This window comes from Miniopterus schreibersii (assembly GCF_964146895.1).
Source record: "Miniopterus schreibersii genome assembly, chromosome: 21".
In the NCBI taxonomy this organism is placed as follows: Eukaryota; Metazoa; Chordata; class Mammalia; order Chiroptera; family Miniopteridae; genus Miniopterus; species Miniopterus schreibersii.
In genome coordinates, this window is record NC_138123.1 from 4,715,207 (window position 1) to 4,729,728 (window position 14,522).

Genomic DNA, 14,522 nt, shown 5'->3' on the forward strand with positions numbered 1-14,522 from the left:
GAAAGCTGGAATTTTCTAAATTATTTAAAATAATGAAAAATCGGTTTACTTAAACATACACTTTGTCTCAGATCATAGAATTTATCAATAGCAATAAAAAAATAAAAATCCTTGAGTAATCAAGCCATCTATTAACACGTATGGCACATTTTTATTCCTGAGTTGTCCTTCTCAGTAACTGGGAAATTCATCAGTGTGCTATATATTCCCCGTTGTACAGAATGGCAACTGGAATATTTTAGGTCACTCACAATGCATCTTCCTGGGTGTTCCTTCCAAGTAGATTCTACGTCTGTTCTCACCTTTCTGCTCAAATCTTGCCTTTTTAATCATTTTGGTATTTCTAAAGCCTAGGACAGTACCCAGCATGGAGTATTTCATCAATAAATGATTTATCCATAAAGAATTTCGTGGTGCATGTATATCCTATTGCTCCAGGTCAGATGGCAAGCACTCCCTTATATTTCTTTGTATCTTATCAATGCCTAGGACATGCACCTTATTGACAGTGGGCGCTCAATAAATATCAGTTGATCGGCCAATTTCCCAAGTTAAATTAATAGTTTTGCAATGATATAAAATCTTGTCCTCACTGCTGGTGGGAGTGTACATTAGTACGACCATTTGAATGGCAATTTCCTTTTTACACTTTTGGTCAAGAATGTTGATAGCAACACAGTTTGTAAGGACGAGAGGAGTCGAATGGATAAATAGTGCTATCCTCCCATTAGGCACCATCGCGGAATAATGAAAAATATCATCCATCCTTACACGGGTCATCACAAATGATCCTCCCAAATAATAATACTGAGAAGACGAAGCCAAACTGCGCATCATTTATATATGAAATTTTACACCATGAGAGCAGCACTGCCTATTGTATGATACACTACACATTGTATTTGTTCATTTTAAATGTATGGACATTAAAAGCACGACACTCGGCACAGTGGTCGCCTCGGGGTAAGGAAGGAATGGCCGTCAGGGAGAGGAATATAGGGACATCGGACACATCACAATATCCAGCACCGGCAAGGGTACAGGGTATAAAATAGTAATACCCAGTGTTGATTGAGCCTTTAATATATGCCAGGCACTGTGTTAAATGCTTAAAATGGGTCAACTCACTTAATCTTCACAGTAATCGCCTAATGTATCAGGTCCCATTCTCGACGAGGAAACGGGGACTTGGGGAGGTGATGGGACCTGTCCGAAATCACAGAGCTGGCGAGCGCCGGGCCTGAGATTTGCACCGAGGCAATTACCTGCCGAGCCCACCTTCTGAAATCCTCCGTCTAGTCTGCCTCCCCCTCGGCCGTGATGTTGCAGGGAGCGTACATTAGAACAACTTTTGCCCTGGCCGGTGTGGCTCCTTTGGCCAAGCATCATCCCAGCACCAAGAGGTCGCTGGTTCGATGCCCAGGTTGGGGGCTCGATCCCCAGTAGGGGCCTTGCAGGAGGCAGCCTATCAATCGATGTTTCTCTCTCTCATCAGTGTTTCTCTCTCCCTCTCTCTTCCTCTTTTTCTAAAATCAATAAAAACGTATACATTTTTAAAAATTAGTATAAGCTTTCCTGTGGCATTTGGACATGTATCTACGCCATTCAGTTCATGGCCTTAGGTGAACCAGGATCACCCGAGGAACAGAGGCAACTGGGGACTGGGCCGCCGACAGTTTGGTTTACTGGGGTTTTTTGTTTATTTTGTTCTGGGAATGCCAGCAGGAGGTGGGAGCCATGGCTTCAAGGGCCACCAAGACTGCTTTCCCTTTTATTTTCCTCAAAGAGAGCAGGCTGACCTAGCCCCAGCCTCCCACCGTCAAAAGAATTGTCACTCCATAAATATTTGTTGCAAAAAAAGAATGAATACATGAACGTGCGAGACAATTTTTCCCCATCGGTCTTGCTGCCGCAGTAAAAGCCATAAAACCCACCACTGAAAAATGTAAGATTTGATAAATATTGAGTCTAGGGAAGAGAGAGATATATTTATAAATTAATTTGTTTTCCATAGAAGACCTTGTGTGCCAGGTTCCAACACAGTGAATTTCTGCAGTGAAGCTATAAACTCTAAAACGGGAATTATGAACGTGGACAATGTAATTTATACTACGCGCATAGCTTTCAATTATTCAGGTGCTCAGAGCCCAACAAATTGAATGATGAACAGAGGTAATGAATTGAACCCTGAGAAGATCACAGAAAACGCCGGGTCGCCAGCACCCAGGAATCCGCATGCAGGCGTAACCCTGAAAGAAGCAAAGCAAACTCATCTGAAGGGCACACTTTCCGCTCTCAAGCCAAAACATTTACCAACAGTAATGCAAGAAGGAATTGCTTTTAAGAAATACCTGTTAAAGGCATAAAGCTGCTGAAATAGTATATTTCAGATGACCAAACAGAGAATTAGAATCATAAATTGCCCTGTTACATTCTTGCAGGGTGCTGTGGGTTCTCTATTTCATTATTTTTAACAGCATGGAGACGGGGGGGTGGGGGGGGGTGGGATGTGGTCATATAAATTATTAAACCCCATCGCTTTAGACCCGGGCTTGGGAAGTGGGTTGATGTTATTCCACACATCCTAAAGCGCAGAGTTCTTAACAGTATTTCATACAATGCTGCAGATCAGAAATTTAAATAGTGAAATAGCTTCTGAGCCCACTGTTCAGCCCTGGGTTAGAAGATGCATGTTTTTGTGACGGCTCATGAAGGCTCTGGAGGAAGGGTGCCCACTAAGCCTGGCACCCACATCTCCGCCTCCAGTGACACCCCAGACAGCACAACATGCGGTTCACAAAAGTCCTGGACGGATTCGAATTTAATGCAATTAGCTAGAGTCAATAAAAATGAACCATCTCCCTCCCCCAACCCCTATCACCATCACACACACTCCTCGGACTGCACGCTCATCCACTCCTACGTGAAGTCTATTTATCCAAGCAACTGAAAAATAGCCTGTCTCCTAGAATATTGCACGCCAGGAGGCAATGCTGTATATTGATCAGTGTATTGTCCACGAGGCCAAAATAACTGGTTTTGTTATTATTTTAATAGCTTTTTATTGGAAAGGAGAAGGAGAGAGAGAGAGAAACATTGATCTGAGAGAGAAAATATCGATCCGTTGCCTCCTGCACGCCCCCTACTGGGGATCGAGACTGCACCCCGGGCATGTGCCCTGACCGGGAATCGAACCAGTGACCTTTCGGTGCCTGGGGCAGTGCTCAACCAACTGAGCCACACGGGCCAAAAGAACCGATTTTAAACCTCAGCTTTACTGTTTTCTAGATGTGTCCTAGGCAGAAACTGCTTAACTTTCCAAACGTCAGTTTCTTAATCTGAATAATGGAGATAATAAAAGCATCCACCTCATAAAATTGTTGGGAGTATTCAATGAGATCATATATGCAAAACATTTAGCATAGTAAATTGTAATATATTTAAGTGCAGGGACCTCTTTTCTTTCTTTTTTAATCACCTCTGACACGTGGAACACGTTCACTGTAGGCTCCCATTAAATGCTGCTGAATGGATGAACTCTAAGGGAAGGCATTTCAAACTGCTACAGCCGACGAACTCTGAACTCTTAGACACCTTGAAAAAAATATTTTTTGTTGTTTAAGGGTGACCTGGACCAAACAAAAGGACAGTAATTCGCAACGTGACCTTGGATAAGTCCATTAACCTCTCCGGACCTGGGCCTCTCACCCGTGCAGTGAAAGGGTTGGCCCGGGTGACGTCCGAGGGGCCCTGCAGGGCTGCCATTCGACGGTCCTGCGCCGCTCCCCCCCCCCCCCACGGCTTCTCTGGGCCGCGGTGGGTCATACCCGTCGCCCCTTCTAATAGCCTTTCAATCTTACTTCTAAACGCCGGCCCCGCTGGTGTCGCGGGCGCCGCTGGTTTCTTGTCCGCAGTGGAGGGCTCACTGGTGGGGAACAGATGAGAATCGATGCCCTGCTACGGCCACAGCTGGGAAGCAATTTCCACCCTCGCGCAGGGGGGCACTTTGCTCCGGGCCGAGAGCATTGATGACCACTGGAAGCACAGGCTTTGTGTCTGGGATGCTTTCTCCAGGATGTCCGTCTCCTCCGGGGAGGATCTGGTCTGAAAAAGCCACAGCATGTGGGCCTGTGACGGTGCTGGCATCCGCCCCGGGCTTCCTTCCCCACCAGCAAAGCGTGACACCGGAGGGAAACAGATCACCCCGTCTTTGCCCTCCATCCCTAGCTCCTCAATCAAACCGGGACTCATGGGCAGCCCCAGGAGTCGGCTCTGCCCGCCTGGAGGCCCTCGGAGGGTACAGAGGTGTCAACAGAACCGAAACCCCTTCCCAAGTGCTCGAGCTGCGTGTGAAGAATGCCTCTACCCCAAGGCAGCCACAAGGCCGCAAGAGAGTTGCTTTAGATAAGAGCAGCGTGAGTATTTCCCCCAAGTAAACCTTACTAGGTAAGGACACAGCAAAAGAAACAGCCAGAGGCAAGAAAACCAGGGCGGCCTTAGACCCTCGCCTCGACACAATTTCCATCAATGTCATTTTCCCAACCATTTTAGCTGCTTTTCTCTGAAGCTTCTATAGTTCTATAGGTTGTATATTAAAGGCCTCCAAGGAGGGACACCTCCCAATATCCAGCCCCATGTTCAGGCCCCTCCTATGTTGTCTGTAGCCCTGGCCATGACTCGCCTTGGCCCGTAGGACATCAGCAAACATGACGACAGAACTGGAGTAGAGAGAGCTTGGGCTTTGGAGTCAGCAAGACCCAAGTTCAAGTCGGAGGTCTGCAACGTGGTAGCTGAGACAGTGGGAAAGGGATCTGAGTCCTGCGGTCCCCACCTTGAGAGGCAGGTGTGAATCCTTGCTCTCTTGCTTAGAATTGTATAAGTTACTTAATTTCTCTGTATTTAGGTTCCTCATCAATCAAGTGGGTATAATAATATTGACCCTAAACATTTTCATGTATTACAATTAGCACCTCACAAGGAGTAGGCACTCAAGAAACTGTAGTATTTGTTGAAAGGGTGATTCATACTATTTTTTGCTCTATTTTTTAAACAGAACAAAATATTTGCAGATAAACACATCAACTAAATGTTGATAAATATGTCAATTAAAATTGAAAAATGGCCAACTGCAGCATTCATTGCATTTGTGTATTATAGCTTGATTCAACGTCTTTCACAAATAATATATTTTCATTGCATAAAAATGAGAACATGTAAAAAAACACAAAATATATCAATTTCCCATTTCCTACCGATTAATACTTTGGTGCTTAGATACTAAGATATTTTTCTCAAAGTCTGGGACCATACTGTAAATAGCGCTTTGTAATTTCCCCTTTTTTCACTTAGGAATGTACCGCGAACGTCTTTATGTGTCTATTAATATATTCCCCCGACTGCTCTATTAATGGCCGTAGTATGGATGTACTGTAAGTTATTTAACCAGTCCCAATGTTCACATTAAAAAGTAGCTGCAATTTTGTTTCCAGAGCAACAAATATATATACAAATCAAATCAGTCACCAGGCTCTAATAGAAAAAAGATTTCCTATTAAATTCAATAAACATCTCCAATTTATAGATGTCACACTGAAAACTAAAAATATGGGCTTGATCATTAAATACGCATTTGGCTTGTATCCTACCAGTAACCAAGCCCCTGCTGGGAACGTTTGTTGACTAGAGAAGCAGATTAATACGACTGTACTGATGAGAATCCTGCTGCTCTGGGGAACCAATCAACCTTGTTTTGTCCCAGAGAGAGGCACTGCGAGGAAATCAAGTTCATGTTTCCCTTCCTATGGACTTGGAGAGAACCGTGTTTTCCAAAGCTGATTTATAGCTTGCAGACAAGTGGAGCTGGAGATTTTAAGCTGAAAGTGAGAGATGCCGGAAGAGAGAAGCAACTTGACCCAAGTCAAGAGGAAGTTGGAGAAAGGAGCGCTTAGACTTCTGGTCGACCCCTGGCCTGGGACAGAAGGCCAGGACCTATAGAGCCAGCCTGATTATGAGCTTCCATTTTTATAATAAACCTCTTCTTTGAGCCTGATGACATCATGAGAGCTCCCTGACAATTCTCAGAGAGGAGAGGCCAGTACAACTCAACCAGAGACTCTCAGGAGCTGACAGAGTTGAGATTCAGAGCCTCACCACTAACAACACACCCAACACTTACTGAGGCCTCACTGTGGGTCAGACACTGTCCTTACGGCTTTATGTGCATCTAACTCATTGAGTTCTCACAGTAACCCTGGGCACTAGGGACCCATATTACCCACTGACACTCAAAGGTTAGGTAGCTTACCCCTAGGTCTCCTAGGGGCAACAGGTACCTGGAAGTCTGACGCCTGCATCGGTGCATGTAACCTCTCCTGTCCAGATTCAAAATAGTTGGGCATTGGTGGGAAGCCAACAGAAGGGATAAGACAAAGTTTTAGGGATAATGGAATTGCTCCATAGCTTAACTGAGGCGGTGGTTATATGAGTATATACTTGTGTCAAATCTCATTGAACTGAGCGCTTCAACCTGTGCATATCTAGCTGGGCTGGTGTGGCTCAGTGGTTGAGCTATGAACCAGGAGGTCACAGTTCAATTCCCGGTTAGGGTTGTGGGCCTGATCCCCAGTGGGGGGCATGCAGGAGGCAGCTGATCAGTGACTCTCTCGCCACTGATGTTTCTCTCTCTCCCTCTCCCTTCCCCTCTCTGAAATCAATAATAAATTAAAAAAATAAACCTATGCATATCTAAAAAGTAAAATAAACTCGATTAGATAAAACCTTTGAAAAAGTAAAAATAAAATGGTCACTTTTTTTGAGACTAAAGTTACTCCGTGTTCTTGTATGCAGGCTTTCTGTCTCTTCAGACTATTTTACGGATAATTTAGCACCCCCCCCCCAACTCACGCTAAAGACGAACAGTGAATGGTCTCTCGATGATCGTTTTCACTGAACAACTAATATTAACTGAAACTATGGATGGCGATTTGCAGTCCACTCACACTTTTACATCGTTTCTACAATAGTTTTATTATTACTATTTTTTTTTTGCAGGTAGTCAATGGTGACAAATGATTTTTCAAAGGGTAAACAATCAGTATAGAAGATTGAACACATTAAACAGACTTCATAGTCTCTTTGCTAATTTTGAACTTGATCATTTCTGGGAATTTTGAATCAATGGATTTTTTTCTGGTTACTTTCCAATGACAGTTAGACTTAAGAATACAGAGGAAAGCATTATAAGTTTTACCCAAAATGATTATGGCCATCATTTGAATAAAATACAGATTTTGCAAGCTGCAAAGCATATCATTACAACATACTGGCCTAAGTAAGGTTTGGTTCACAAACTACAGAGCTCTCACCAAGTCATTAAATCTATCTAAAAGGGCCTCATTTGAGAAGCAATAAAATTTTTAATCATTTTATTATTAAAAGAGTGTTTAATATGTAGCTAATTAAATGCCAAAGGCAGGTTATCTGAGTTTAACCTTCAAAAAGAAAATGATGTATTAAAGTCTGCCTCTGGCATCATGGGATAGAAATGTCATCCTCGTAATCATTGCGTGACAACTAGCTAGTGGCCTTTTCTGGAGCTCTAGTTAAATTACCTGATTAAATTAATAGCCATTTAGATGTTTTAGGAACTGCACAGACCTACACTAAATGAAAATTAGGTCCATTACATCTTCTGAGTGGGCTAGATAGACCCTAAAATAAAACACGTATGCGACTGCCCACATTACTCAGATTAAGCAATTAAAAGCTCTTTCTAAAAAGCGACAAATTCCCCATAATGTACAGACAACTGGATTTACTCTAATGACCAGAGGTAATAAGGGGTTTTTGTGTGTGTGTTTTTTGTGCATGGTTATTTTCCCCTGTTCTGGGACAAATTTTCCGTGTGTTTGTTTATTTCAAAATAAAAGAGAAAAACTTGAAAATATCACCTAGGTATGTGTGATTATATTTCTCCAAGGCAATGAACAGTGGTTACATATAGTAAGACACTAAACTAGAAAGGGTACAACATCATCAAAAGTGGGGACGCCACTGAAGCCTTCTATGAAACAGCTTTCAAACCATTCAGCCTCGACTATTTGGAAAGAATACAAAAAGCATTCATTCATTCTTTCCTTACTAAGTTAATTCTTTCATATGCAACCCAATCATCAAATGATTAAATATATCCAAAAATGCAAACAGTGCATTTATTAACCATTCCTTCCATATTCCTCCAGCTACAAATGAATATATTGAACGTAAGTTTTAAGGACAGAAGGTTTGCTCACTGCTTTGTCCCAAGTATGTAGAATAGTGTGGAACACATAGTAGGTATTCAATCAGTATTAACTGGGTGGAAGTCAAGTCTGACATTTTTTCTCACTTTTCATTAATAGCATCTATTTAAAAGTCATATTGAGATATCGAGGCCCTTTCTCTTGGCAGCATCTTATAAAATGAAAGATTCGGCAAGGAATTTTTAGGCCAGTGCCGTTTCAGATGCAACAAGGTAATAAAGGAGCCACATCAGTGTGGGGGCTCCCTTTATTTACAATTAAGCTTAACTTCACGTCCTTTCGTGCTGATCAAGGACACAAGTTCATGGACTTTGAGGCCTCTTATCCCATCAGTGGAAACAAGTGAAGACATACACATGCATTCATCTCATTTTGGCTTCTTTGCTCTACTTTTAGAGACAGCGAAGTGAGGATGAAAGTGTGTTCTTTTTGCGATTTCTCTCCCAGCCATTTCCCTTCTTATTTCTCAGGCAAAGTTGGCTGCCGCTTAAATAGGGATGTGAGACTCTGGCCCTTTCTACCCACTCGATACGCAGCCGGTTCCCCCTCAGGCCCATAGGAGCGTGGCAAGCAGGTAAGGCCGCGTGCTCTGCATAGGGCCACCAGCCAGGCCTTCAGGCTACAGGGTCTTATTTTCTTATTCCATGGCCCGCACCCCCCTGTAGGACCACAGCCAACGTCTGCGACAGGCTAGGGAAACCGCACAGCTCCACAGCTTCGCGTCCCCCAAACCAGGAGGGGGCCAGATGCAAACGACAGGATTCGCATTGCCTGGTGGCCGACCTTCTTCTGGACAACCAACCGCAGCGACAGGTCACAGCGTCCAGAACTTGGGATCGGGCTCGGATTCTGTGACTTTGTAGTTGTCACCACAATGCTACAGAGCGGTTAAGCGCATGGGGCTCTGGGTTCAAATTCTAACTCTGCCGTTGCGAGCTGGGTAGCCTGAACAGCTTCCTCTCGGAGTTGCTGCTTCCTGAACCATGAAATGGTCATCAGAATAGAGCCAAACACTTGGGGTTATTAATAAGAATGAAAAAAGGGAATCTGTAAAATGCATAGTACAGGGCGTGGCCTACAGGGAGCCCACACTGAATACGAGCTTAGAATTTTGATTAGCTTAATATTTATGATGATGATGGATGCCTCACCAGTGTATCTCTGATATGTCAGGCTAATTTCTTTAGGTCAACCTATATATTTTTTGGCCATTTGTTTTTAGCTACTAAAGAGACTCTCCCTAATTTCTTTTTTATAAAAAATATGTTTTTAAAAAAACATGTTTTATTGATTTTAGAGAGAGAGGAAGGAAGAGGGAGAGAGAGATAGAAACATGGATCGGCTGCCTCTTGCACGTCCCCTACTGGGGATCGAGCCCGAAACCCAGGCATATGCCCTGACCAGGAACCAAACCGGTGACGCCTTGGTGCCCGGGACACCACTCGACCACTGAGCCACACCGGCAGGGCTCTCCCTAATTTCTCTAGGTTAGGCTGATCAACTTGGCAAGTCCCAACAATTAAATACTCACACCTTGACCATATCGCCATCATTATCTGAATAACTGAAGAAATAATTACAAATGTGTTCTGGAAAGGAGAGCTTAGCAAAATGCTCCTCCTGTGCACCACACAGTAGGCATTCATTTCTGGTTTTTCAAAATTTTATTAGCTGTGTTAGGTGACATCGGCTAATAAGACTATGTACAATTCTCTAACACAGCATCTTTTACAGCCAGCTTGACACGGCTCACTCGGAACAGTGTGTAGCAGCAGTGAAGACACAACCGAAGGAAAATAATTCATCTCGCGCGCTGTTTTGTCATTCACAAAACACGACGCCACTTACAGCCGATCACAAATAATACCTTGCAATAAGGAGCTCTGTGCACATTAGAGAAATGCTGGAAACTGAACTCCTCGCTCAGGCTGGCCCCTGTAGCCAGGAAAATAAAGGAGGGAGCAGCCAGCATCCACCCTTTACTTCTTAGGCTTGAAAAGAAAATGATCCGTGGGGAGGTTTTTGATCTACAGCGAAATGCAATATTCTGTCCAGCAGCTGACATAAGTATCACTGTATTGAGGGGGGCAAGTGGGGACAGAGGGGACCCTGCCTGTGTTTCCGCTCGTTTCCTCCCTCGTCAGCTGGGGACCTGACAGTGTGGGCCGCAAACCTTGTACCCGGCGTCTAAAAACCAAGCACTTAGGCATTTTGGGGGTGATAATTCAGGAGGATTAAATTGCACTCCTGTGACAGCTCAACCTCGCTAATGAGAAACATTTCCGTAAACTGTTGACAGAAGTGTCTGGAAGGTGTTTTTTTAGTTTTTTTAAATTTACCAACATGTAACAACACGGGAAAAGCACTAGTCACCTAGATGAAGACAAATAAGCGGGTCTAGGGGTGTTTTACATTAATACCTGACAACCTGAAAGGGTTTTTGTCACCAGCTCTATTTAGCCCAAGGCAGGCACAGAATAACTGGTACCTGTTAGTGCAACTGACTTCCCGAAGCAATGAAAGGAATGAATCTTCAAGGGGGCTGAGCGGAAAATATGTCAAAGGCATTTCTTTTCCTCCCCGGGAGCAGGGAGCGTGTTCCCTGCAAAGTGCCTGCTGGTTGCAATGAAGTCGAGAGAATGTTTCGAATCTTTTCAGGCGGCTGCACCAACACTTTCATTTTTCAAGTTCTCCGAGTTTGTCCTTAGAGATGAAAAGAAACCTGTCGGTATATATTTCCAGCCAGGTGTTGACTGGAAATAATGTAGGGTTATCCTTGCCCTACGAAAGAATTCATTCTAAGCCAAAAAAGAAAAAAAAAAGAAAAGAAAGGATATACAGGGAGCATGAAAGGGCAGTAAAAGGGGGACAAGGGGACCTGCTTATTAAGGCATCAAATGCTTACTGGAACGCGTTTTTAGCTAAGATGAAAACAAGAAGAGGGCAAGGCAATCGTTTGCATCCTTTGGGAAAGACTCAGAGCTGGTAACGTTCCCCTAGTGCCTGGCACGTGAACTCTGCCTAAGTGGATGAACACGATAACCGTTAGGGGGCGCTACAGATTCCAAAGGAGATATCCCAAGATCTACCTGTTTCAATAGTTATTGTCCGGACCTAGGCTAAGTCCAGTATTTATAGAGTCTCTTGAGACAAAAGACCAAGGCCAATGAGAGTGAGATGGAAAGAGAGAAGCACAAGGGAGTAAGAACCCAGGGCCTCTCGGGAGTAAAAGGAAGAGTCTCAGACCATCACTCACAGGCGTTGGGATCTGGGCCGGGTTCACTGTAGACGCCTAAGAGGCAGGGGCCCCAGCTGACTCCAGGGTGTCCTGCTGTTTCCCCCAATAGGCAGTCAGCCGCTGAAGTTCAATAGCCTGATGTCGGCTTGAGTTTAGGGGACGCAGCTCCGGTGAACTGAGCCTCCACGGTCAGTGGGGATGCTCCTAGGTGAGGTGCAAAGTGCTCTCCGTGGTGCCTGACCCTTCCAAACCATAATGACAGTCGCTGCCGGGGAGTAAGCCAGGCCCATGAACAACGCAGGGGTTCGTGCCCTCCCCTGGGGAAGGCTCCCAAGTCGTGGGGCCTGCGTACATCTGATTGTGACAAATGACGCGTTTACCTGCTCATATGTGCACAGTAGTAGGTAACTGCCCATGTCCTCAACGCAGAACGTGCTGCAACTCTCACCTCAAAAAAAAAAAGAAAACCTACAACTTCTATATATTTCTGGTAAGAAATGCAATCGGTTCAATTTTAATCCCATAAGCAGTGAATCAAATCTCGAATTTAAAACAATGAACTACAAAGAGCCTCCTCGAAGTCACTTAGCATTGATAAATTCGTAACGTGTTATTAAATTATTCATATCTCCCTTTCCCCTCGCACTGTAATGATATACTATACACAGCGCTGATAATTTACTTAGGCCGAGTCCATTCATTTAATTACGCTGCTAAACTTGGTAGGCCAATTGGTCATCATGAGAGTTTCCAGGCAAGCTAATCACAAATATATAGAACATGTCCCTATTGTCCCCAGCGGCTAAGTGCTAAAATGCTATTTAGTGCTCGGAAGGTTAATGTCCTGCTTATGTAAATTGTCCAATTTAACATTCAGCTGCAGTATCATAAATTCCGGCTCCAGAATTTCATTAAACGTATGTTCAAACTAGTTGACCTTAAGGTTAACAAGCACAAGTTGAACAGGACAATTATTTAACTCACTTCTTATCAAGAGACTGGCTCGGACCGGCCATTTAATAGCTCGGCAGACTTCACAATTAGAATTCTTATAAGGTCCCTGATAAAACTGCAGGTCATGAATTTTCATAAGGGTGGCAGATCATAACTATTTATCTGAACTTGTTTTTCTTTCTTATAAACTTCAACTTTGATCTTAACATTCAATTAGAAACGACTCCGCAGAGGAGGACCAGGTGACTCAAGGAGCCCGCGTTCGCTTTCATTTGGGGCCCGCACAAGGATTTAAAACGTCGCATCTGCATTTTCATTACTAGAAATTAATGCAAACGAGTCAGACACTCGCCATGAAGTGCGCACAGCTCAAACGAGGCCGTTGGCCCAACGCTGACTTACAGCACCGCTTATTGTTTAGGGACATTAGACCCAACATTCGATACTTTTCATAAGACCCCCAAATGCCTATTAACCTACTGGAGAAAATGCATTCTCCTTTGCATTTCTATTATTATGGGGTTTACTATGATACAAAAGAGGGATTATTCAAAGCAGCCTTTCCCTCTCCAGTCTTGGTTTCTCTCCGGGCTCTCTTTGGACTTTAAGAAACACAGGCAGAGCTTGGGGGGTGATGGCCACAGGCCTGCTACCTGCGGCTGGGGGTGACGCACAGAGCCGAGGCCCTGGGCTGGCATTTCCCCACACTCCCTGCTGTGGCAAGACCTGGCTATGGCTTCGAGGATACATCAAATTGGTACCCACACACCAGCAGTCCCGACAGGTGACAGCGACTGGACACCAGGAAAGGCAGAGTGGACACATTCTTTGCAGGTCCAACTGTTAGGACTGCACGCTATCGGGAAAATAAGTCAGCAAGCAAGAGCGAACCGGATTTTATAAATCAATCGTGTTCTGTTAGGGGCTGAAATGGAACAAAATATGTCAAAATTGCCCGTCCTGTGTGGCTCAGTTGGTTGAACATCCCCCCATCCACCAAGAGGTCTCTAGTTCGATTCCCGGTGAGGGCACAGGCCCGGGTTGCGGGCTCCGTCCCCAGCAGGGGGCGAGCAGGAGGCCCCGGATCAATGACTCTCATCACTGATGTTTCTCTCTCTCTCCCTCTCCCTTCTTCTCTCTGAAATCAATAACATCCGTGGCCCAGTTCCTCTTCCTGCAACTCCTCATTCGCCTAGAGGATCCTGGATTGTTGGGAACTGTTTAGAGAAATAACATAAGGAAGAAATATTTCCCAGTGTGACAGTGTTTTATACCCTCTCCTGATGTTCTTCATCCGAGCTCCATCTTTTGAATATTGGCTCCAAACCCTGCCTGAGAGGGGGACATAAATAAAGTGAAACGGCTAATGGACTAAAAACACTTATGATCAGGTTTTCATAACTAACGTTATTGATAGCTTCCCTCGCACGTGCGCTCGCACACAGCGCAGTATCCATTTCCAAAGTAAGATTTAGAGCCCTATTTGCAATAAAAAGGCTAGCACATGCAAATAGAGCACTGGGAAGGGAGGCCCGCGGGTGGCAGTCCCCCGGAGAGGGAGAAAAGAGCTCTTTGGAAGCAGAGCTGACCGCAGGGTGGGGGGGGCAGGGGGGGAACAGGGGACACAGGTTTCAGACGTGGCTGAGCTTTGCTTTGTGTCCTGGGGTGGTCTGAAGGGGCAGAGGGCTGTTAATGTGGAAAGGCCCGCTCCTTTCTACCTAATGCCATTGTATTCGAACTTGGCCACGAAATAGGTTTGTATGTCTGTCCATTCAAACAATAACAAGACTCCCATGTGGGAAATGTAGCAAGTAAGGAGACAAGAGGGCTGTGTCTTATTTATTTTTGGGGGGGTGGTGGTAGTAAATGTTCGTTAAACCAAGCTTTTAAGTTAGATCTGCCTATAATCTGTAAACAGATACAGTACACATGTGAGGAAAAGGCTCTTGGGTTAGAATGGGTGCAAAAAACTAAAGACGCGTTTCCACACTGGCACCTCATCACTCCTTGGACTGATGTCACGGGCCATG